Below are 26,830 nucleotides of genomic sequence, written 5' to 3' on the forward strand. Positions count from 1 at the left end.
AAAGGTAAATGGAACTCTATATTTGCATAAAAAGTCGTTGATGTTCGAGAATTCAAATCCAATTTCGAATTTTCATACTAATTTTCGGACAAGGTGGGGTAAATTTATGAAATTGTGCACTAAAAAACTCTCAAAAGAGTTATTAAGTGATTAAATAATGGGACAGAAACAATAAACGTCGTTGCTTTGTGTTTTTCAGTATAACAAAGTGAAGACCAACACATTTTGACACTTAGCACTTCGAAAAGGATTTACTTCAACCATCTTGCGGAATTATCAAGAAATAAGAAAGTATCTTTTTTGACTTTTCGAATAGATCTTCGAATTTTTCAAAATCTACTGTGGATGGTAAGACTTTCTATTTTATTTCGAAACTTTTCGTACTTTTATTGCTTAAATCGGTAGATGAACTATCTAAGAATATACCATAAAAATTTTAGAAGTCAACTCGAAGTATTTCCTATGAGATTTGCAAGCGTTCCGGTGAATATCTTTATTTAAAGCAAGTTTTCTTTATTTCTCAATTTTACAATTTTATAAAATTGGAGGGAAAGACTAAGAAAAAAGTTATTGACCGAATAAAACGAATGAAGGCTTTTTTTTCAGAATTTAATTTGCTTCTGCTTGAAATAAAAGAATTGTTGTAAACTAATTTTTCTATATTCCACGGTGTGTTAAAGTCAAAATTTTGTACCAAAAATACGTATTTTTTGAAAAATCCTGAAAAAAAATTTACAATTTCGCGATTTTTTTCTACTCTTCTATTCTACTAACTTCTACTTGATTCGTTTGCAAATTAAAATTGAGCTTCTTTCTAATTTCACTTTTCAATACAGTAATTTAAATAGAAATTCTGATTGTCCTTAATTAGGAAAAACAGGACCCTTGAGAGAAAAAATTATCCGTTTGAAATTTTCAAAGAAGGCTTTAAGACACTTATTCCTATGTAATAGGGTCTATTTAATATTCATCCAATATTTGTACAAATTACACTGTGCATCAAATTAAATCTCTGAAGTAATTTAGTGAATATATGTCATTAGAACATGTACTAAATAGGAATGTAGTTATTCTGTAAAACAACTGTTAATATTATTATTCCAAAATAATTAATTTGTTATACATTGAGAGTCGATTTTTCTATTAGACTAGAAGCATTATACTTGAAAATAATTTTAGTACAGTCATGTACTAAAAGTACTTAAACTTGTATAAAGCCCGTGAGATTACGGGATTCTGAGACTCAGGGTATTTAAAAATGGAAAGTAGGGGGAGGTGGGGCTACTTTGAGCAGTGGGGCTAAATTGTTATACGTTTTTCTCGCATATTTCTAAAGAAATCTGTGTTTTAACGTATTGTACTTTAGATAGGCAAAACAATTGTGGATCTAATTAAAATAATTGTAAGGACCAGCTTCTTTTAGAAATATTCGAAAAAATGGTATAACAATGTAGCCCCACAGCTCAAAATAGCCCCACCTCCCCCTAAAAGGGTTCTAATTTAATTTCATTACAAAGAATAAAATTTAGTACAGAAAGTGATGTTAGTAAATTTTGAAATATCATCGATTCAATCGACTGTTACCGTATCTGCATTTGTTTAGTATCGGCATTTAGTGCAAATGACGATAGAAACGATTCGACGCTTCTTGCGTGATATATGCTGTCACAAAATGCAGATAAACCAGCAGTCGTATCACAAAAGCAATTAACTTTTTGGAGTATTTTATGACTAGTGTCTCTAGCTATTCTTCTTGGTACGTCTGGAACGTTGTTCTTTAAGAATATTGTGTTTAATATTTATTAATTAAAATATTTAACAATTTTATTATTTCTTTCAAACAGGTTTTGCGAAAAATAGTTTTTCTTTGATCTTTGCTGTAATTAACTTGTACAATATTCTCCGTAAGAAAGTTTTCTTGATCTTTTAGGTGAAAGAGAATTGCTACTCCTGGTAAAGTTTAATAAATTATTTTGCATTGAGAGTTCATGTAAATATTATGAGCGTCGGAGTTGAAGTCTTCTGTGACCTTTTTCACACAATCTCGTTGATTTTCTTTGTAATAAAGCCCCAGACTTTGCATTCCATCTCTTCCCTGGCTCAATGCTGTAGCACCGAAAGTCCGGAGGGAAAAATATCCAATAGTTATCCACTGTAATTTGCTACTGCAACCGGCTTTTTTACTGGACCCGAATCAGTGGAAAACAAGAGCAAAAGTGCTCGAAGACAAACATGCAAAAGGGCAACAGAGTACAATTCTGATGATTTAATTTTTTCGATGGAACAAAATACAAAGAGGTGGACAGAGAAGAAAGTCCGAAGTAAAATAAAATCATGCCAAAAAAAAATCTCTTCATGTGGAGAATTAATCCAAGCCGAGAGTTGGCTCTTGAGCCAATATAGTGAGACATTTGGTCAAGAAACACCTGCTCGGTGTCTTGCCTTCTTTATCTCCGGCATCCTCCTCCTCTTTTGGTGGTCTGTGTGAAACCAACAACGCCGTCTCATGGACCTTCAAAAACTTGCAAGATGCTTTACAAAGCATTTCTTAAATTGCCTGCAGTATTGCACATTTATTCAGACAACTGTAATGCAATAATGTACATAACTCTGTTGGTGAAAGACTCATACTTTCTAGTTTTGAGTGCTTAGAATGCTCCAAGAATGGTCTTGATAATATTCGCGAGAGTACTATGAAGAGAAATAGTACAGAAGAGGGAAAAAAAATACTTTAGCGGGTTAAATGAGAAACTTTCTCAGACACTTAAATTTTAGTTAGTGCGAAGAGGAATTTGAGAATTTTAGATGCGTTTTCTTTGTACATGTTATGCTCCTTGGAATTGCAAATACTCTGTGAGTCTCTACTGAATTGCAGTGAAAATTAGTATACTTTCTTATTTAAAATAATGGAATAAAGATTTCTTTTCATCTCAGCAATTTTTTGAAGATTGGGAACAGTTTCTTGCAAACTGTTCTCATTCTGTACGTTTATGAAAATGAAACACTATAAATTATAAAGCAAGTTCAGTGAGTCGTACTGGATAATATGTGCTTTACGAACACATTTAATGCTTGAACATTTCTGATGAGACCTATAGGGGATTCGAACCAGAAAAATGTACATCATAGAATATATCGTTAGACTCTAACTCGCACTCTACCATTTAAGTCGTTGCGCGTTATGTGCTCTTTGTTGTTCAAAAAATTTACCATAGAAGAATTTCAAATTAAAATGATCATGTTTTTATAATTCGAGTAAGTCACAAACTGTTTCTAATGAGAACAGATTATTTTTTTTAGGTTCCTGATTTTTGATCCGCACCTTGTATCTCCATCATTAAAATAACTTTATACTAAATGAAATAATCGTATTCATCGACAGAAAATACACATTCATAAAAGATACAAAAGCTACTAATAAAAAATCTGATTATGTAGTTAAACTGTTCTTAATCAAAAGGTTCTTTTTAAGATTACAACAGTGTACAGTATAACTCCAGTTGATTAATGCATTTGTGTCCCATATTCCTGTGCTTTATATTATAAGTTGATAACAAACAGTTCCCAATGAGAACAGATTGTTTTCTTTTGGATAGATCCTAAGTTTTGAACTTTATCATTAACCTCCGTCTCTAGCACAACTTTATACTAAACGAAACAATCGTGTTCATTAACGGAGAATATTCATTCACTAAAGTGAATATGAATGCTACAAATAAAAATTCGGATTAGGGTGGAATAACCGGCTATCGCCATGTTTAGGAAAAAATTAAATTCATTTAATCATAACTTTTGAATCCTTGTTACAAGATAAGTCAAATTTGACACAAAGTTACTTAGATGTATTGGCTCTAGATACGTGAAAACAATAATCCTAGAACATAACGCTGGACTACTTAAAAAACTGATTTTTATTAATAATGCAAAAATAACCATTTCGTCGCCACTTTTTACCACTTTTCGCCAGTTTTGTAAAATTTGTAACCACTTCTCGCCACCCACTTGAAAAGAACCACACTCGGTTATTTTAGGCAATGCTATGAAAAGAATACATTCACCATTTCTCTTTCCTTGTGATCACTTTATTATTACTCTCTTTAAATGATTTTTCTTCACTTTTTTTTGAGAAATCAAATTATGGGGCTTTTGCAGAAAGTAAACAATGCAGATTTGACAACTGAGAATGTACGAAGTGAAGTTAGCGGCGCCTATTGAAAAGATATGGCGACAGGTGGTAAAATCAATTCCAGAATATTACCACTTCTCGCCATGCCTCATTTTTATACAAAAATAATATAAAATGAAATATTAATTGACTAAATACAAATTTTATGTATTCCACAAGTGCAATTAAATATTCAATAGACAAATTATTTACCCAAATAGGTATTTTTGGCCTGATGAAAATTTGACGACACTTAGTACATTTGGTAAGAGATGTTGGATTCGATGCACTTGCTTAAAATATTGCTCTAAAAAGTGATCAAAATCGTGAATCCAAAACGAATAATTATTATTTTTCGATTCTATGTGTAGAAGCAGAAACAATACAAAAAAATTGCGACTCATTTATTTCATAAATTGCGAAAAATAGCGATTTCAATGTAAGTGGCGAGAAGTGGGGCACTGGCGAGAACTGGTGATTCCACCCTATGTAGTTAAACTGTTTCTAATCAAAAGGTTCTTTTTAAGATTACAACAGTGTACTGTATGACTCCAATTGACTAACGCATTTGTGTCCCATATCCCTGTGCTTTATATTATAATTATAAGTCGATAACAAACTGTTCCTAATGAGAACAGATTGTTGTTGGATAATGAGCTGGCGTGATGGATATTCTATGGGGCACTTCCGGTAATCGCCAGTAGTGTACATTTATTTCACCTCAAGAAGAAAAACAAATTTTCTGTCTTGCCCAGAGCTTTCGGTCCGGATGAATCACTGAAGAAGGTCCACATCCGGACCGAAAGCTCTGGCCAAGACAGAAAATTTGTTTTTCTTGAGGTGAAATAAATTTCCACTGGTGATTACCGGAAGTGTCCCCATAGAGATCAGATTGTTTTCTTTAAGATAGATACTAATTTTCGAATCAATCGTGTTTCGAGGTGTTTTAATATTGCAAGAGTATACAGTGTGACTCCAATTGGTCAACGCATTTGGTTAAAACGTTCCGGTACTTTATAATTTATTATTTGATGTATTTTTTAAGGTTACTCGTGAAAAGTTGTCTCGCATTCTTAATCAATGTAGGTAGTTAAAAATTTAATATTTACATTGTAGTTTTACATATTTTTTCAATAATGTTTAAAATTTGTACGTTATGTACACATTAACACTATGATACAGTCGCACTGTACATACATTTTTAATTATTACGTCTTAAACTTAAAGAAAAATGTCAAAAATTAGACGGTTATGACTGATAATAAATTAGGTTATAATAACCAAACTGTTCCTAATCTGTTAACTTTTACATTGAGATTTCTAAAGTGGATTAAAATTGTGATCGTTCCAACAATTTATAATAAAAAAAGAACCAATATTGGATTTAAATCATTTATCGTAGAAGCGGGTGACATTTCACTTCTCCGGAGGAAGGCTTTTCTTTAATTCGTAAGCTTTTCTTTAATTCTAGAACTTAAAGATGGTCTTTGAACCATCTTTAACTGACTTTTCAGTCCTTAGACCGTCCTTAAGCAGGCAAGCCGAATTTACAGCAGCTAGCTGAGAAAGTTTTCAGATTATTGTCAAATTTAATCTGTTCCCAATGAGAACAGATTTCCTACCAAACCCTATTTTTATTTCATAAGTATTTATGTCTTTTACCACCGATTGAAAACGCCAATCTGTATTATTTTTACAAAGAAAAGGATGGATTTAAAGTATATAAAATTCCTATAAAGCTAAAAAAAATGCTCTCGAAAATATTTGCAGTCAAAAAGACTGAAAGATGAAAGATGAACTTTTCATCATTCCTTTGAGCTTTTACTCAAATTCACCATGAGGTCATCTTCATTCCTTTGACCATCCACTCACTCTCTACTAACCCTTTCGCTTCCCTTTTGGCATATCGTATAACTCAATTAAATGGAATTCTCAACATTCCATTACCCTCTCTTTTTGCCATGTTAAAGCATCTTTTCTGCAGACTCCCCCAAACCCTTTCTTTTCCACCAAATCAACCCACCACCTTCCTTGATCTTATGACTCGCGTGACAGCATTCACCTGGATGAGGTTTTGTAATTCAAATTGTTTCAATCCTTTTTCACCCCACAAAGCCACAAAAGACTTTTTGTGGCTTTTGTTGCTACTTTTCAGCTCCTTTCGCTGACAAACACCGGTGTTTTTTCCATAGAGAAGACACAGTAATTTTCAGACCATCATATTAGAATCGAAACTATTCTAGTGGGCAATTTGGCCATCACCTGCCCAAGAAGCTTGTTAAACACATATTTCTGTCGTAAATGGACGTGGTTGGCATTCCAGTAGAGAATGTGCCAAGAGGATCTAGAGACACTAGTCATGAAATATTCAAAGGGGTAAATTGCGTTTATATGGGTGTGTTCAAGAATTATCATATTTAGAAATTTAGCACAGCAATTTTGGTATTGAAATTTCTTCACCGTAAGAATAAAAGGTGTTTTATTCAGTATTCGAATTTTAATATCAAAATCACTTGAATTTATGGGCTACACATAAGATAAAATACTTTTAGAACATTTATGTACTAAATTAAATTCTAAGTTGTGTGTATAATTTTATAGAACACCTGGTTCACAAAGTGTAACAAAATTCATTATTTATTTTCCGAACAAATGATACTTAAATAAGATTTAGTACATGTTCTAATCAAACATTCTTCCTTACTTAGCCGCTGTTTTAGTTAAACAGACCTGCTAAATTTTCCGGCTCAATTAAAAAAAATATAAAAGTGAGATAAAAATGCCTTCAGCTAAATATAACTTATAAATATTTTTAGAACAGAACTGTGCTAAGAACACTTCAGTGGGTTAAGTAATGTAATGTTAGCTATTTCTTGTAAGTATCAGCAATTAATATTCACTTTTGGTTTTTAGACATTCTTGGATTAAAGGAGTTCGAATTCCATCTAAGAATCTTGTTAGTACTTAGTACTAAAATAGTAATGAATGTAAGAATTTCTTTTTTAAACATAAGAGCTAGACTCTTCAGGGAAAATACTCTTACTTTATTGACTTTAATTGTGCGCATTACCAATCGAAATCTGTGCTAATAATTCCATAAATTTATGAATCATTGGAGTCTTTTACACCGCCGCATTAGATTCATATTAAATTGTCCCAAAATCGGATTTTGGGACAAAACGTTCTTCATGCAAGGATGTAATCTAAAGGATTTTATTAAGGACATTTACATCGCCGTATTAGATTGAAACTGATTTGTCTCAAAACCGATTTTGGGACAGTTTAATCTCAATCTAATGTGACGGTGTATATAGTCTCACTGTTTCTGAATTTTAGTACTACAAATATTGAATTCAAGAGCACAATTCGTTAGCAATATCCATACCTAATCTAATAAAAAAACAGTACTTAAGAAAGATGTTATAAAAGCCCTTAACTTAGTACATGTGCTAATTAATACGACAAGTGATCACCTTTGATGAAGAATTCAGAATTAAGCAAAAAAAACTGAGATTGTAAGGAATCTCAGCTAACTGATCTGTACTAAATTATCCTACTTGCATCAACAAAAATCGTAATATTTAACTTTATCTTTCAAATTATGCCTGTACTAAACTATATTTTGAGAAAGCATCAGAATTTATTAATTTCTTAAATAGCCATTAATTATGTTTTTTTTAATTATTTTATATTAATGAATTTGTATATTTATCATTAAAAAATAGGTGTTCAGGCGGATAAATTTTCAAATGGATCTTATAAGAATTGTTTAGTACATATAATAGTTAAGTTTTAACAACTTGCCACGCTGAATGAAGAATGCGATTGCACACGAATTCTGAGTTGTATTAAAATAAAGTACTTAGCATTAATTAAATTTGTAATTTGTAATTATTAATAGGTTTTAGAACACGGTTGTGCTAATCGACTTTTTAATAGAATATTGGTATATAATATTATGAAGTTCTAATAGCTTTTCATGTTTAGTAATAATCGGATTATTTATGTCAAAACACTTGAAAAATGTACCATCTTATTTAGTACATGTACTAATAAAATATGCTAATTATAAGAAGATGCATTAAACTCCAAGTTAAACCTAATAGGAAATTCTAATGAAATCCGAATCATCATTTAGTACTTAAAACTCTAATGGGAAGTACTAAAAATCTTTCAGTGTGCTTAATCCCAAACTATAACGCCTTCAACAAATCTCTGGTGCAACTCTGTCATTTCTTGAAGTTTTTAATAACATGATTTTCCATTTGAGTGCATTTTGTTTGCCCTCTTTTTCAATCCTTGTTTCTCTTCCTCTTTTCTGACCAAGTCAAACACAGATAAAACGCCTGGCACTAAGATAAATTTGCACATGGATGGAAATCAATGCAGAACGAGGTATTTTTTTCGGGGGTTCTCGAGATTGAAGCCATAAGTAGGGACCAAAATCTCTTTTGGAAGTGACTATAAATTTGCGGCAGGTGTATCACATCGTCAGTTTAGGCCTTCTCAATAATGTTTTTCTTTTATATTTCTCCATCTTGCTATCTTTCTTGCATCACCATCGAAAAATCTCTACATTTTCCTTTACACTCCCGCCCTCCCCAAAACCTGTCCATGAAAACGATGAAGTAAAAAAAAGGGGAGAATATTTTGCGTATAAGTGCCCAAAACATTATTTAACGTGAAAGAATGTCAAAAGATTTTTGAGCTTCTTTCTTCGACTGCTTCTTTTTCTTATTCTTCGGGCCAAAAAACCGTGTGACAGAGGGGACGCAGCAAAAGAAGCGCCAAGATGTAAGAATATTCTGGGTGATACCATCTCCAAGAGCACCCAATATTAGCAATAATGTCACGAAGTGAAAAGTTTCCTTTCTTGGGGGCAACCAAGAAATTTTCAGGCGGAGGTTGTTTGATATTTTTTCCACCCTCACACATGCCACACCCTCTTTTTCTCTCTAGTATCGTCAAATTGCAAATCGAAGAGTGATAAGAGATAAATTTAATATTCATTCTAGGAGCAAATTTTCCGCTTTCCTTGACACGATTGCCTAGCGTCACCTTGGGGTGAGGTGCTCATGTGAAAAATATTTAATTTGTCAGATTTCTGATCACATCAGTCTCTTTTAGTTTGAATTTTATATTTTAAGGATCCCTAAGTAACTATATTGAATATAAATGAATAAAAATCAGTTGAAAGCTATTCGAACTTGTCTGGAAATCAAAGACCTTTTAAATGTATGTAAAATTCTCAGAATTGGTCGAGAAATATGCCCACAATAGATTATTTACCCTTCAAAATTTGGAAAAAAATTTAAAGCAAAAAAAAAACGGATATAGTAAGCATAACAGTACAGTCACAAATCGTAGATGGAATTTTGATTGAAAATTGGTGGAACTTTGCCAAGCAAATGGAACTCTTATGGTTCAGAGAGTAGACTTAACACTGTTTGTAAAGTTTTTAATTTTACAAAATTAAAAACTTTAAAGTAAAATATGTTTTTGTGAAATGAGAATAATTACGACAATTCAGAAGTTTGAGGAACAAATACTTAAGCACGAGAATCATCAAAAAATACGTTTTTCTAACTATTCCTGTCACTTCCATAAAATCGTGTATTAACCCTTTAGGCTTTAAGGAACACTGGGACACCGGTGTCCCAAAATACATTTTTCTGCATATTCCTTTAACCTTCAGAAAATAGAGCATTATCCCTTTAGGCTTTAAGGACGAGTGGGACACCGGCGTCCCTAAACACATTTTTTGCCTATTCCTGGAACCTCCAGAAAATAGAGCATTATCCCTTTAGGCTTCAAGGACGTGTGGGATATCTGTGTCCCAAAAACGTTTTTCTGACTATTACTAGAGAATAGAGAAAACAGTGCATTGCCGAATAGAGCATTTAAGGACGACTGGGACACCGGTTTCCCAAAAGAAAAAAAACTTTTTCTGAATATTCCTGGAGCATACAGAAAATAGAGTATTAAGCCTTTAGGCTTTAAAGACGGGTGGGACACCGGTTTATCACAAAAAGATATTTTTCTGACTATTCTTGGAATCGCCAGAACATAGTTAGGGACGTGTGGGATAGCGGTGTCCCACAAAAATTCGTTCTTTTGACTATTCCTGGAGCATACAGGAAATAGAACATTACCCCATTCAGGCTTTCAGGACGACTGGGACACCGGTGTCCCAAAATACATTTTTCTGTCTATTCTTGGAACCTCCAGGAAATAGTGTATTATCCCTTTAGGCTTTAATGACGAGTGGGGCACCGGTGTCCCAAAAAAAATTTCTGACTATTCATGGAACGTCCAGAAAATAGTACATTTAGGCTTTAAGGACAAGTGGGACACCTGTGTCCCAAAAAACATTTTTCTGACTATTCCTGGAGCATACAGAAAATAGAGCATTAACCCTTTAGGTTTTAAAGAAGAGTGGGACACCGGTTTCCCACAAAAAGGCATTTTTCTGACTATTCTTGGAATCTCCAAAACATAGTTAGGGACGTGTGGGATAGCGGTGTCCCACAAAAATTCGTTCTTTTGACTATTCCTGGAGCATACAGGAAATAGAACATTACCCCTTCAGGCTTTCAGGACGACTGGGACACTGGTGTCCTAAAATACATTTTTTCTGCATAACCTTCAAGAAATAAAGCATTAACCCTTTAGGCCTTAAGGACGAGTGGGACACCGGTTGCTTTGAGGTTACTTTGCGCAAAGCAATTGAATAGCATTTTCTCCGCTTCAGGGCACTACCATCTTCCGTGAGTGGCGCTGTCAACTGTTCTCAATTTCAAAACTAAGCTTTTATAATCGAAAAATTTGGCCAATTTGAATGAGAATTGATGAAAATTTTACTAAGCATTCATTTCTTGCAAGGAATTCATATTTTTCAAAAAAAAATCGTTTTCTATCAATCTTTTTATAATCTCATCTAAGATGTTATCAACTCTACAAATCTTCTTGTATGCCAAGGGGATCTATGAGAGTTTAGGAGAGTGAAAAAAAACAGTATTTGCACACATGTCCTGCATCCCTCTTGAGATACCCCAGGACCTTTTGTACGAAAAAGTTATGAGTTTTAACCCCGGACTGATCAATTTTCGCCTCAAAATCTAAAAGAAATGAAAAAAGTGTCAATGGACAGTTCGTGACCAATTTCAAATATTTCACAAAAAGTAATCCTTCCTCCTTTTGCGCTTATGCACAATCCACAAAATGAACTTTAGTCTTTTGTATTGATTTGTGATATCGAGAGCAATTTGCAGTGGATTCATCCATTGCAAAATTTATCATTGAGATCAAATATTGATTTGTGCAACTTCCCCTGCAGTGTGCTTTAATTGAGTTATGCTGTGCGATAACACAAGAGCCTAATGACATCTCGATACATCCTCTCTCTGGAACTCTTGTCTGTTTCCCGAGGATATCTTGAAGGCAATTTGTGCTCAATGTATGTTGCTCCTTTTGACTCCATTTGTTGGAGTAATTTTTAAACAACAGTCCCTTCATAAATAACAAATTGAGTGATTATTTCACAGCCAAATTCTCCACCAACCCCCCCAAAAAAGCACCCTCATCACTGGAAAATTCACATGGCAATAAATCACGTTTCCGAACCTCCCCCTCTGGAAAATACTTCACGCTTTCACTGCTGGATATCCTATTGATTCATTCTGGTGGCTTTAGTGTTCTCTTTCTCTACACACAGAGAAATTTTAGTGGCGTAACAACACCAATTGGTGTTGTCGGACACACCAACCTCAACCCCAAAATCAACTAACCCCAATTCGGTGTTCAGAATACACCAATTGGTGAAAAATAAGCAACCAACACCGGCTTTGGGTTTCTAATTACACCAATTTTACACCAATTATTAACACCAAATTTAGCGTTGTTGGAACACCATTGTGGATTTTGTACCACACCATATCAAGAAAATATAGGAGTTCCTTTTACACCAATAAAAGTGTAAATTTCTCACCTTTTTTTTTTAAATATAACGATTTCTTTTTAAATGCTCCCATATCGAATTAAAATAAATTATACACAAATTTTGTTTCTCTGATAAATATTTTTAATTGAAGAATTTTTAGAATAGATTTACATTAAATGATATTACATTTTTTTTAATGAATATTTTTGTCGATCACATATTTTTTATACTTAAAATATCTTTACATTTCCATTAGTTTTTCAAGTTCATATTTGCAGTCTTATACACTACAGTTCTTGTTTTATTTTCGTGATATTTTATATCTCAGTCATATTTTTGTTTTGTAATATTTTATACATTTGTGATATTTTGATTTTAAGATCTTTGATGGCCAACGCACAATAACTTGTGTATGTAAACATCTTTTCAAAATTTCTTATGAGAGTGAGCGAGATGACTAGATCTCGATCTCACTTACACTCATTAAAATATCAAAAACACGTTTACTAAATAAAAGTTATTGTGTGTGGGACATTATACAGTCTCACACACTTTAATATGCGAAAAAAGTTGTAAGAAAATGTTTTCTAAGATAATTATGATCCAATAAAGTCGAAAAAACCATCCATTCTTCATTGTATCTTTTAGTTTAGGCGCTAGGTGAAAAAAATATTTTTTTTGAAACTCTTTTTGCTTCTAAAATTCACATTTTTACTTTTTTTTTAATTTTTTGAATAAAATTTACAAGTTATAATGACATATATCTCAGTAAAAAAAATCAATTTATTTTAGTCAGATAATTTTAAATAGGTTTTTTTTGAAATTGGAAATGAGTTTTTTTGGACAAATGTTTTTTGTTGCTTTTTCTCTGACTTAGTTCTTCGGTATTGAATTCAGTTTTAAGAATCATTTCTTAAAATGTCGTCCTTTTCCAGTTTCGTTGATAATGATGGTTGCACGCACATTTACTGGGAGATCTTCTGGATTACTCTTTTCAGACTCTTGTGTTTGTTTTCTCCATTCGCCCAGTTTAGCTTGAAATTTTAGCTAAGTTTTTAAATCGTTTTGGAATATTTCCTTGATGTCGCTTTTCGTCATAAATTTCAAAACACTTTCGTCGATTTCCAAATCTGGAAAGTAAATATAAAAAAAAACAATGTCTATAAAACTATATTAGTTACGATATTACGATACAAAAATGTAAGACATAGTTTAGGTCAAAGTATTAAGTCAAACCGAAGATATAATAATCAGGGATTTTCAAGAAACACTTTGACAAAGTTTGGACCTGATCAGACTATGAGAGAATTTGTGATGTGGACAAAAACAAAAGCGTGACTGAAAAAATGGTGGCGAAAAATATGCAAAAATGAAGAATATTAGCCTTTTAACCCTCTAACAGTATTTTCTTTAATATGCGAAAAAAAGTTGTAAGACAATGTTTTCTAGGATAATTATGATCAAATAAAACCGAAAAAACCATCAATTCTTCATTATCTCTTTTAGTTTAATCGGTAGGTAAGAAAAAATTTTTTTTGAAACTTTTTTGCTTCCTAAATTGACATTTTTACTTTTTTAAAAAAAAAATTTAAATGAAATATACAAATTAGAATGACATATCTTTCAGTAAAAAATAAATTTATTTTAGTTAGATAACTTTAAATCGGTATTTTTATGGATATTGGAAATGAGTTTTTTTGCGCAATTTTTTGTTCATTTTTCTCTGATCTGTCACACAAAAATGGGGATCGCAAACTAAACGAAGAATCAAAATGAGTTCAAAATTTCAAAAGATGTTAGTAAGACTATTACCGAGGACACTATAGCGCTTTTAAATAAATAAAAACACTGTAATCGCTGTAAATGTGATTTTTGTGAAGACCGCCTTTAGGGGTCTTACCTAGGTTAATCGGCACCACATGTCAAGCCACGCATCAGAAATCACATTTAATGCGTTTATTAAATTTACATCTGTCTTCAAAAGGAATGTCAGTAAGAATACATTAATGCAATTATAAAATAAATCGGATTTTTGAGATCTAGTGAGGGGTAATTTCCTGATATGATTAATCAAAAGGTAAACTTACCGAGAAATCTCTGTGCAATTTCCACTGGAAACCTCCATTCACAGAGAAGAGAATATTCTTCTGCCACTGAAACATTGTCCAAATTATCGGTAAATGTTCCATAAGCCACTTATTTATAATTTCACTTGATTAAATGGAACAAAAATGCACTACTTAACACTAATAAATAACAGAAAATTTCGCAATATCACTCTTCCATACTCTTCACTGATCAATTTAGTACTGATGCAGCGGGGATGAAAGAGAGCACACGAAGGATACTGTGTGTGATTTGGTGAGTGACGAACACCGTTTGGCGTTGCAACAGCACTGTTTTAGAAAATTGGTGGTGTTACTTTTACACCATATTAGACATTTTTGTGGTGGAGTTTCTACAACACCGCCAAAGCATTTCAAACAACACCATAGATTTAAAACTTGGTGTGAATTTGATGTGAATGCTACTACGTTTGGTGTTCAAGCAACTCCAACACCAAATTCAACCCCAAATTCAACACCGCTTTCTCAAAATCATTTCTCTGTGTGTAGGAAGACACACACCAAATGAAAACGCACCCTTAGGAAAAAATACCCTGTCTCCTTCCGAAATTCCCCGCGGCTCCTGGAAGCCAACTTTGGAACAAATATAGAGTTCAAAAAAATTCAGCAAAAGAATTGCTAATTCAGGCACTCAAGAGGTTTGAAATGCAAATCTTCTGAGGTAAAAGGGAAAAATTCCGTTCGGAAAACTTCAAAAGACAGAATATTCAAAAAGAAAATCGGAAAATGTAAAATTAATGAATGTGATAGAGGGACTATTTTATGGTAAATTTAGGGAAATGTACTATAGGCCTCGTTGTGACAAATTATCTTGTTTCTAAATAGATAGGGAAATGTTGTGCACAGATATAATGTCATCTGTCTTATTAACTAATTTATCGACACATTCTGCTTCTGCATAGGTACACATACCAAATGTCTTGTGTTAAATTTACATGTGCAGAACTATTGCATTTCGATGATATAACGCTATTGATTTTTGATTTAATTGGAAGCTAAACAATTAAATCAAATTGAAGTCTTTACTTGGAATGTTGAACGAAAATTAACACTTCTAACAAATATTTGAATTATGGTGCAATTCCATTGAAAATTGAAAAGGAGATATCTTTCTCCTCAACTCCTGAACGTTCTTGTGCGTTATCGACTTTTTTGTTTTGCATCCTGTCACGACTGTTTGGACTAGGGAAAAACAGTCGTGACAAGAACCAATATAAATAAAAGTCGATAATGCAGAAGCACATTAGAACAACTATGTACTAAAAACTGTTCAACAGAAAGATTTCCCTCTTTCATTTTACTGGTCGAATTCAAAGAGAGAGAGCAGTTTTATAATCGACTTTTTTCCAACTTGTAACCGCTTTGAAGCTTAAACGGTGAAAGATATCAACTTCCGGTCTTTGGTAACCCCCAATAAATATACATTGTCTTTAGAGGTTTTTTTCTTTTCCCCCACTCGTCTCCATCCCCCAAAGTCATGTTTTTTTTGTTTTTCTAAGAATTAGTAGTTATGCCCAACGCACAATAACTTTTGTTTAGTAAACATGTTTTCGACATTTCAATGAGAGTGAGTGAGATCTAGATCCAGTCATCTCGCTCACTCTCATAGGAAATTTTGAAAACATATTTAAAAACAAAAGTTCTTGTGCGCTGGGCATTAGGCGAACATTTCATCCAAACATACCTATATAACCGGAAAATTCGGCATTTTGAAATATTGAAGTTTAAAAGTCTATCACTTTGTAGACTGACTATTTATGAAAATATATTTTCATAAAAAAGGATTATAGTAAGGTAAAATGAGGTAACTTGGAACCATTTATAATTTTGCCACATTTTAAACTTTCTCACTGTTTCAGATGAGCAAAGCGAAAACAAAGACCGCGAAATAGAAGAAAAGGGTGCCCAAGAAACATTTTTTTCTTAATATGTTCTTGTAGAATTCCTTAAGCAAGGCACTATATAACAAAAAATCTTTTTATTTACTTATAACGCTCTTGGTTCCAGCACTGAGATTACTATAAGCAAAGTGGCGCACTCTTAAGGATCTTAAGAGCTTCTATTGGAATTTCAACAGAAAATTCGCAGTTTAAGTCTTTTAAAAGTGCACTAAAAGACTTGTTTAATACTTGGTTCTATAAGGCAGCTATTTTGCTTCTTGGGTGATTAAGAAGAACAGAAATAGCTTTTCTTCCTTTTGAATCTCTCAAACAGTGAGAAAATCTCAAATGTCCCAAATTGTAAATGGTTCCAAATTACCCCATTTTACCCTAAGGGATTCAAGAATATTTAGTTTGAATCATTTCTCATTTTCTTTCAATATGGATGAAATACTGTTCCCTTAATACTTTTATTATACTGCAACAGTAATGGCAAAAATAAAACAATAAACTCAAAGAATGGTAATACGTCAAGTAAAAGAAAAAAAACCTTATAGTACAGGTGTGTTCTACTAAAATTCCTTTGTTATTGAATTTTTGTTGTGAAGTTGTACAAATAATAGTTAAACAAGATATTTTAGTAATGGTACTAGCTTCATTCGGGCGTAGACTTTCTGTACTAAATCAAGGGTATGTTGAAAACGGACATTCATTTAGAACGTCTTTTAGAATATTTAGAACAAACCAAATGAAATGAAACTTGCATAAGGAAATGAGGCAAAAAAATATAGCAATTTTTCTCAGTTTTTACTTTGCAAGAAATGTAGGACTATGATTTTTTTTTATTTAGAACATGTATAAAAGCTAATGTTTAGCATAATATATTTAAAAAAAACTACAAGAGCTAAATTAAAGAAAATTATTGTAAGAAAAATTATATGAAAGGCATAATGATGCTTTTACTTGCCTATTCGATAAATTACAAATTTTAAATTTCATTTGATGTGTACTAAAAAGTTAGTTTCATTAGATAAAATGCTTTGAAATAAAGTACAATGATACATTATGCAGCTATTCCAATGAAAAATGGAATGGGGAAATCTAACAATTTTTAGTACGCACCTATTTTTATGTGCTTCTGCATTATCGACTTTTTATGGCATTGGTTTTTATCATGACTGTTTTCTTTAGTTCTTTTTCTGTTCCAACGCACCAAACTGTCGTGACGAAAAACAAGACATAGTCGACTACGTAGAGGCATATGGGAACAGTCATGTACTAAAACAAATGTTCAGCAGAAAGATTACCCCTTTCCTTTTTTTATTGACATAGCACCATAATACAGGATAGTATTGTACTCCATGTCAATGTAATATTTCTATTGCAAACTAGCTTAAATTAAATTCAAAATTTTTATATCAACAAAGATATGTGCAATAACTTTAACTGTGTGAATTTTTCCATCTCCTCCTATTTTTTTCAGTACCTAACTCGATTCTCACTGAAACTTTAATTATAATGCAATCCCATTTCAAATAATAAATTTTTAATAAACGGAACATTTGCAGTGGATTAATTTTGAATTATTGCATATATTGGTTTCTAGGCAGATTTATTGATTTTTTAGAGCATTAGATGCAACCCTAAATCTCCTAAATGGATGCACCTGCGTGGTGCTAAAACATTTATTGGAGGATTCAGCAGATATGATTTACTATGTCTGCCTTTTTTTCGGCCACTTTTGCGTCCTGTGTCATCGATTTTTTTGGGTGTTTTTTTTGTCCTGATCTATGCTTATTCATCATTGGTTCAAATCCCTCAACCCTCCCTTCTGTATTCCTTGTCTCATGTGCCTCGTGCACATTTTCTTCAACCCCTGTTTGAGGAAGTGCTCGTGTGACGTAAGACTTGCAACCCTCATCAAACTGTGTCATATACACACAATAAATAATAATCTTGGGTGAATGGAAGAGATATGCCACTGAGGGCAAAGCTTGTGGATGAACTCTCGTCGTCTCAGTGTGACACCTCATTTCAATCATCAAGTCTCCTCCGGGAACAAACCTCTCCACATCCACCATGGCACATTCTCTGCGACTAATTCAATTACCATCACATTGAGTGTGAAATCTTCATGGTAACTTTTGTGCATTCTTCGTGGCAGACGCAACACTTCCATCCCTGAATGGACCTCTTTTGCCGTGGAGGACTCTCATCACTCATTAGCGCGAGTTGCCTCTTGAATTTATTCCCATTATTTTACGACTGAGAATTAGACCCCTTTTGAAATTTAATCACTCGTCAAAAACACTAGAAAATTACATTTTTCCTCAACACTGCACTCTCAACAGCCCTTCGGATGATTCCTCCCAAGCATTTGGAGAGCACAAAATTTAGGAAAAGTCAGAAAGATATATGACTCTGAAAATATTTTGATTTAAATATCTCATTCCAATTTGCTGGAAGTTCTTTTCAAGGGACTGCTAGTGTAAGTTACTCAAAATGCACTTGATTGTAAATGCAATTCAAATTAATTCTATTTATTTGTCAACTTGAGTAAAGTTCGCTACCGTTTGGTAAAAAATCTTTAAGCCTTTCATTAAATCAAAATTCGCGTTCCTTTCTTTCTCAAAAGATTTGCATAAGTCTGTCCTACTCTTTCGGTCTCAAAATTGGACTGAAGTAAATTTAATTTGGTGTGATGTTCAAAAGAAGAAGAGTGCGAAAGAGTAGAATAGACATATGCAAAGCTTTTAAGAAGGAAAGGATGGAATTTTGAAGAAAAAAAAATTCAAGTCCCTTTCTTTCTTAATCCTTTTGGATAAGTCTCTCCCACTCTTCCGTACTCTTCTTCTTCTTTTTTTAAACATCATACCAAATTCAATTTAGTTCAATCTAATTTGAGATGCGAAAGACATAGACATATTCCAAATGTTTGAGAAGGAAAGGGATGTGAATTTTGATTTCATTAAATTTTCCTGATCTAAAAGGTATGCCAGAGGTGTTAAAAAAAACAACTTCATCTCGCTCCTTGGAAATTACAAGGGGTCAACACACTTTTTTGCGATTTTGACATTCTAATACACTTCGAAGGACAATTTAATAAATTATCAGATGATATAAGTCATTAAATTCCGTTATTAGAAAATTTTTTCAAAATTTAAATCTTTTTGATTACTTGCATAATTTTGTTTGAAGTAAAGAGGCACAAAATATTCAATTCGTTCAATTTTTTTGTGAAACAGGGGACTAACTCAAGCAATTTGATCCCTTGTCATTCTAATTTCTGCAAAATTTGCACATCATTTAGAACGACAAGGAGCTAACTCATTAAAAAACATATTTTGAAAGGTAAAAATATAAAAGTTTCTATGTTTATATTAGTGCTCATACAAATAGAAAAGAAATAAATTGTTTTTGTTCAGCCATTAAATTGAGATACTTATTTACACCAATTTGAATCTTTCATGCTGTCTCCTAAAAAAACACGCAAAAATAGTTTGCATTTTGTCTTGACAGCTCTGACAGCTCGCGTTGGAGTTGCCATATGACTAACGTGACACTAAATGATCCCCATTATTTACTTATTAAAAATGTCCAAAATAAAGATTTCCCTACATCTTTGATTACTAAAAATATATTAATAAGATCATTATGTATAATCTTAAACGTTGTACTGCTAAGTAGTTGCACATAATTTCAATGCTATCTCAACAAAGAGAATTTTTTGGGAAAATCGTTAGAAGGATTTACGCTATTCCAAAGCTTAGTCTGCATTCTCAATTCAAAGTTGCCGAACCATCCTTTATAAATGAAATGTTTGAAAACGCAAATGGATAGTTTGACATTTGAAAATCGTGCATCAATTTGATGATTAACATTTTGATTTAGAAGATTTGAAATTAAATCTGCTGTTCAATTCTTATGTTCTCGAGTCACGAACCTACAATGCAATAAACTTTAAAATAAATTGAAAGGTCTTGGTATAACGTGTATAAAAAAGGCTTCTACACATTGGGAGTATTTTTCGTAAATTGCTTTTTTGACAGAATTTTGACGTTTTCACCTACATAAGTGTAGATGATTTCCTTCAAAAAATAAATTTTTGACGAAAATAGCTCCCAATAATGTGTAGAGGTCGTAGCTCTATTTGTCAACAAACTTTTAGGTTAAGTTCAGTGGTGCGTTTATTTAAAAATGTAATACTGAAGATTCACACATTCATTTAACGCAGATTTGATATAGAATAAAAGTGTAATCACTTTTTGGTTTGAAAGAGAAACCAATCAATGAGTAAATTCATTTAATTAAACAAAATATTGACAAATTGACATTTACTGCCATGCCAGCCATAATGCAGGGTTGCCATATGTGAATAAAGCTTATATCAAATTGCTGTTACTGGTTTCAAATGTGAAAAAGTACGTAAACCTAACCTAACTTTAATGTTTAAAGAACGAAAATGAGTAGATACGCGGAATTCCTTAAGGCCTCTACACATTGCGAGCACTTTTCGTCAAAAATTGTGTTTTTGAACGAAATTTTTTGCACTGACAGCAGATAAAAACGTCAAAATTCTGTCAAAAATGCGACTTTCGATGAAAATTGCTCCCAATGTGTAGAGGTCTTTAAGGAACATAAGAACAAATCGAATGATACGGGATATTTTGTGTTTTGCGGCATCTAAGCTTTCCCATATATCTAAATTAATTGCTAATTTCAATATTCAGTACTTAAATAATTTTTTATTGATTAAAGCGTGTTTAAGTCTTATTTTTAATAAAGTTTCAATTATAAAAATTATATAAAACTTGATACAAACATCGTTAGAGGTAATAGAAAATAGAAAGAATGGTAGAGTTGTCTAATTAAGAACCTGCTGCAAATGGAAATTTTTCACAACGCCTAATTGGAATAGGGGGAAGGGGGGCACCCTTGAATACAGGGAAACATTAAAATTGGGATTTTTCATCTATTTTTAAATAAAATTCAACCTTATCATGATATAATTTAGATGCACAAACAGATTGAGAAGCTAAATAACATCATGATATGACTGAATTCCATTTAAAAAATTGGATAAAAATCCCAATTTCAAAGCTGCCCCACTTCTCCCTGCAGAAATATAAACCGAATTTCCATATTTATTATGAATATCTAGATCACAATCTTATTATTTGATGCTTTGCACTTCAAATAAATCGAAAATCCATTCATACTGATAAACGTTTTATGCTGATTAATTTACACTACTGTTCTATTAGTAAAACTTGCTATTAAAATTTTTTATTCATGGTTAAATTAACAATCCCATTGCTTACACCCTTACAAACTGATTTCAGCTTTTTCCACTGCAATAATAACAATAATTTGTGCCGCTCGAAAAAAAGGATCGTCGCATCGTAAAAACTTATTGGTCTCTCCAAATGATTCACGCATTAAAATGAGTTTGAAGTACACTGTTGTAGTTAATTATTGCTCGAAACATATTGTAAAAAAAATACCCGCCACAAAATATTTCCCATCGATATAATTTAAATATTTCAAAACGATGCTTTTTGTCCATTTTTATGGACTTTTTTTTTGAATGGTCTAGAAAAAAAACTCACCACTCTTTTTGCAGTTATTCCGACAAGTCGCTTGAAAATTGAATGATTGTGCTTCTGGCTGGATAACAAAAAAAACACAGGCATTCACTTTTATGAAAATGCACTACGGAAACACATTGAAAAGTCTGAATGGTCAGAAAAATCTCTGATATATCTGTACCACAAAAAAAAAACTGATATTTTTTCCTCACTCGCGAGATAAAAATTGGCAGCTGAAAAGTCCACTTAAAAAAAATCACTAAATACTTGTCAAGCTCTCAAAGTTCAATCAGTCTTGTCACGGAATGAGGGAAGTGCACCCCGGAGGCAGCACAGACAGTCCAAGGGGAGTTCCTGAGCAGGAAGGAAAAAAAACAGGGGGATGATGTACACGCGCTAACGCACCCAACTGATCCACCAGAAGGATCTATCTGACTCTTGAGCGACGGAAGAGTCACAAGCACGACCTCACCGTTCCACACTCAACTGCATAATGGAGAGGAATCTCTTCAGCCGGCGTCGCGTGCCGGCAAAATCTCTCAATCTCCCGCTCTCTGGATGCACTCTTGGAGAGAGCGGCGAAAGAGCGCATGATTCGCCGCAAGAGGGGAAATTGATTGGTTGCTATTTCGCCGGAAACGTGACTCATGAGCACGCCGGAATTTGCGTCACGTGAAAATTGTACAGAGGGTCAAATGACCCCTTTCTTAGAGAAGTAACACCGGCAACACGGATTATACTAAGAAAACTCTAGATTACACATTAACATTTTAATCCACCTTACACTCTTAAAAGTAATCTACTAGATCAAAAGTTTGCCTAAGGGGCCTAAGGTTAAGTCTTTAACCGTACCGCTTTGAAGATTATAATCAATTTTTAACCCAGATCAAAATTTTGTTAGAAATAATGGGAATAATTTAAACGGATTTTGTATTCTATTCTACGCGACAAGACAAATATTAATTTTAAACTAAAAATCCAAAGCGACATACAGTATCGATCAAAAGTTTCTTGACAAAGCTATCTTCGAGAAACTAAATTATAAACAAATGAAAATACATTATTTATCATTACTTTAATATAAATAATATTGACAACTGAAGACTTCAGAAATATGAAAACCGACCATTTGCCTTTCAAATAACATAACTTCATAATAGAACTTGTTCAGTGGCAGAGCTAATAAAGGGGAAGTGACGGAAGTGTAGGGATGTGCTCCCGTGAGCTAGGACCCAATTTTAGGAGCGTGTATCGCTACACTTGAAATGGGGGCAGTGCCGGATTTAGGTGGGTTCCCTGAGGCCAAGGAACCGGGCCTCCACATTTTAGGGGCCTCCACATTTAAAAAGTTTACTATGGTCACAATGGTCCCAAAATGAAAGTTACTACGAAAAAATTGCAAATTAAATTGCTATTAGCTTATAAGAGCATTTAATGTCCAACAATATGAAAAAGGTTGAAGTGGCTTGCACTTTGGAAAATGTTTCCTTTTTTTTGTGCTGAGGCCTCCACTCAAAATTATTTATTTTATTTATTAAGCATTTTTCTACTACTTTGCGTTTTCTGTCCTCCTACTGAGTCCTCACAGAGTCATTTATTTATTTAAAATATTCCTTTTGCAATATTTTGTTTCCTTTTTCCTATTGAGGCCTCCACAAATGTATCTGGGCACATGATGAATTCGTTAACATTCAAATATTAGGCGCGAAATAATTTAGACGAGTTTAAGAATGAATAATCAATCAATAAGAAAAAAACTCATTTCAGCCACAATAAATTCCCTACCAACAATTAGCGGATAATTTTTAGTTGAGAAACAGAAATTTTGAGAGAGTTGAGCTGCGTAGGCATTATGGACAAGTTCAATTTTATTAAAAATCGTAAAAAATTGACTAACAACAATAAAAAATAAAATAAAACAATGTGCTCAGTCCGAAAAGTACCTTCGCATAATTTACCTAAATTTTGAAAGTTCTTTATTGGTCTAACTTATGGAAAAAGTATTGTGCTTTCGAGTCTGAGAATTTAGTAAAATTTCTTGTTTTGCGTTTTTTTTTGTATCCACTTGTTAAATTTATTTAAATGAATTGAATCAGAGTTCGAATCACTCAAAATTTCAAAGATATAATTTCACTGAACTTGTCTAATTGATAGGCAAAAAATTGATTAATTATACTGTTTTCTCGGTATTACACCGGTGTTTTACATAGCTATAAATGGGCCCTAAGAGTCACTCCAGGGTAGCATCACAAAAATAATATATACAGCGACAATAAAGATTTTATTTATTTAAAAGTATTATAATAGGGGAGACTGGGGCAAAAAGTCACAAAACGTATATTTTATTTTTTTGCAAGCTACTCGAGCGCTTCAGAAATTTCTAATTAGCGCAGTTTTATAAGAAATTTACGGCTCTACAACTTTGTGAAAGTAATTTTTGCTGTATTTTATAAGAAAATACGTTTATTGAGCCGATTTCTAAAAGGTAATCTTGTGACCATTCTCAAAAATGTTGGGGCAAATAGTATCAGACATTGGGTATTATCATATTTTGATTCGCTTCATTATGGGTTTCCGTAAATTTGAAAAAATACCTAAAGGACATATTTTCATAAAAAATTTATTCATCTACACCTTTGTAAAACACCGTTTTCTCTTTCTGAACGAGAAAACCGTTTTTCAAGCTATTTTAGAAAAAATACACAAAAGATTACAAATCGTTTGACCAATGCAAACAACAAACGGCAAGACATGGTAATGACATTTCTTTTCGCCGTGAGACATCTGAAATTGCTTCGCTTCTTGTTACTTTTAGCTCTATACCTTTTGTTACTTTTTACCCCAATTGGTCATTTTTAATAAACGGATTTCTGGAGAGAAGAATATTTGGAAAATGCTAAAACGGATAGTGGATTCGTACTCAGGGAATCCAAATCATTTAGGAAAAAATCCCAAGTGCATCAATTTTGGTAAATGAGTAGGTAATAATTGATATCTCTTGTAAGGAAAATATTTCAAAAACCGGCCTAAAAATTTCAATATTTTTTTTTTTATTTTCTAAATTCCTTGTTCGAATTCATAAGAAACTTATGACATTGCAGAAGGTCTACGGGGGCTATTTATAGAAAACATTTTAATCCGCTATCTTTTTTATCTTAGAAGATATTGAATTTTGAATTTTTCGATTTGTGACTTTGCCCCGTCTCCCCTATCCTTGGTAATAGTCTTACTGAAAATTCAAATTTATTTTGACTCTTTGTTTAGTTGTTATCCCTAGTTTTGTGTGACAGGTCAAAGAAAAAGTAGGAAAAATTTTTGTGTAAAAAATCGCATTTGTAATTTGAAGAAAAATACCGATTTAAAGTAATCGGACTAAAATAAATTTATTTTTTACTCAAAGATATGTCGTTCTACTTTATAAATTTTAATTTAAAAAACAATGAAAAAATTAAATGTAAGTTTGAAAAGCAAAAAGGGTTTCGAATTTTTTTTTTATATTTTCGCAGCTAGCGCCTAAACTAAAAGAGATAATAAAAAACGGATGGTAGTTTTTGAGTTTAATGGACCCTAATGAGCCTGGAAAAAATTATGATACTACTGTTTTTTGCATATTTAAAAATTGGACATTAGAGGGTTAAATTTACCTGTAGAATGGAAAGCATTATATTGTATAAAATTTTAAAGCAATGGCTCTGTTGAAAAACGTAAAAGTTTTGGGGCCCTCACAAATGGGCATTGGGCCTCCACATTTCTAAATCCGGCCCTGAATGGGGGGAAAAGAATAATTTCAGGAGCGCAGTGTCTCACAAAAATTATTCTTAGGAGGAATATCTTACTCAAATCTTGATGTCTCTGGTAACTCCTTCGGATTCTTAGTCCTCTGGAGTTCATCTGCTAGAGCAGAGGTGTGCAAGAAACCGTTGAAACCGAATTAACGTCAAAATAAGTTTGTTATAGTAGCGTTTTGACCATTGACGTACATGTTTCATTTGACGTTAATTCGGTTTCAACGGTTTCTTGCACACCTCTGTGCTAGAGGTTTTTAGAATTCTTGATCTCTCAACTGCTTGTCTTGACCTCTTTCTTTTAAAACTCCTACAGCATCGCCCAAATATGGGTTTTTATGCTTAGCTCAGCAATGAGAAGTCTTCGGGGTTTTATGATCAAAAGGTGTCTTTATTCGGCATAATTGCCTATTTATACAAAGGTACTTAATTCTAAAATATACAAATTGAGGTGGGAGAAATTTGGGGAAAAAAGTGCATGAAAGCGCACGCCTCCGAAAGTGTGGAAAGAAATTAATTTCATATATAATGACTATGGGAAACTGGGGCAAAAAGTAACAAAACGGATATTTTATTTTTTTTACAAGCTACCCTAGCGCCCCAGAAATTTCGAATTAGTTCAGTTTTATAGGAAATTTACTGCTCTATAACTTTGTGAAAGTCATTTTCCTCTATTGTGTACGGAAATACATTTATCGAGTTGTTTTCTAAAAGGTAATTTTGTGACCATTCTCAAAAATACTGGGGCAAATAGTACCAAAATATATATTATATATATATCAATTTTCTGTCAGTTCATCGAAATCCTTGATATTTTGGTTTAAATACAAAATTTGTATAATTTCACAAATTTGATTCAAAATAACTGAATGGCGTTCCTCAACTTCAGCTCTAAATCGAATTTGCATTCATTCCGAGTTAGCTCATGTTAAGAATCTCACCCACATAAGCCGGTTAGGATTATCTGTCCCTTTTATCTATCGATTGAAGCAATTAATAATCGATCTAAGTATGATATTTCATAATTACTCTCAACCTTGTGTAAAAATTTTGTTTGAAAAATTCAAAATTTAATTTAATTTTTTCAAATATCAGCGAAATTTTGTACAAATATTTTACAGAAGGTCCCATCATTCACAAGTAAAGTTTTAGAAATTCGAAGATCAATTTGAAAAGCCAAAAATACATTTAAATTTATAATTTCTTGATAATTCTGCAAGGTGGCTGAAGTATTTTCGGTTCGAAGAGTATTTTCTGTTACCCGAGTATCAAAATTTGTTGTGAAAGTGATTGAACTGTTTGCTTGGTACGAAATCCCAAGAAATTTTATGTTTGTGAGAGGCGACT

The 26,830-nt window shown here is 32.7% G+C and overlaps 1 protein-coding gene across 1 annotated transcript in view; it reads right to left on the minus strand.

The window, feature by feature from the left end:
* LOC129802144 (protein tincar) overlaps nucleotides 1–22,231 on the minus strand; it is a 206,575-nt gene extending 184,344 nt beyond the window's left edge. Inside the window, exon 1 of the mRNA XM_055847741.1 lies at nucleotides 21,720–22,231. The gene's annotated coding sequence lies outside the window, so the exon portion shown is untranslated. The remainder of the gene's footprint in view (nucleotides 1–21,719) is intronic.
* Between the last annotated feature and the right edge of the window lie 4,599 nt (nucleotides 22,232–26,830).

This window comes from Phlebotomus papatasi, chromosome 2, assembly GCF_024763615.1.
Source record: "Phlebotomus papatasi isolate M1 chromosome 2, Ppap_2.1, whole genome shotgun sequence".
In the NCBI taxonomy this organism is placed as follows: domain Eukaryota; kingdom Metazoa; phylum Arthropoda; class Insecta; order Diptera; family Psychodidae; genus Phlebotomus; species Phlebotomus papatasi.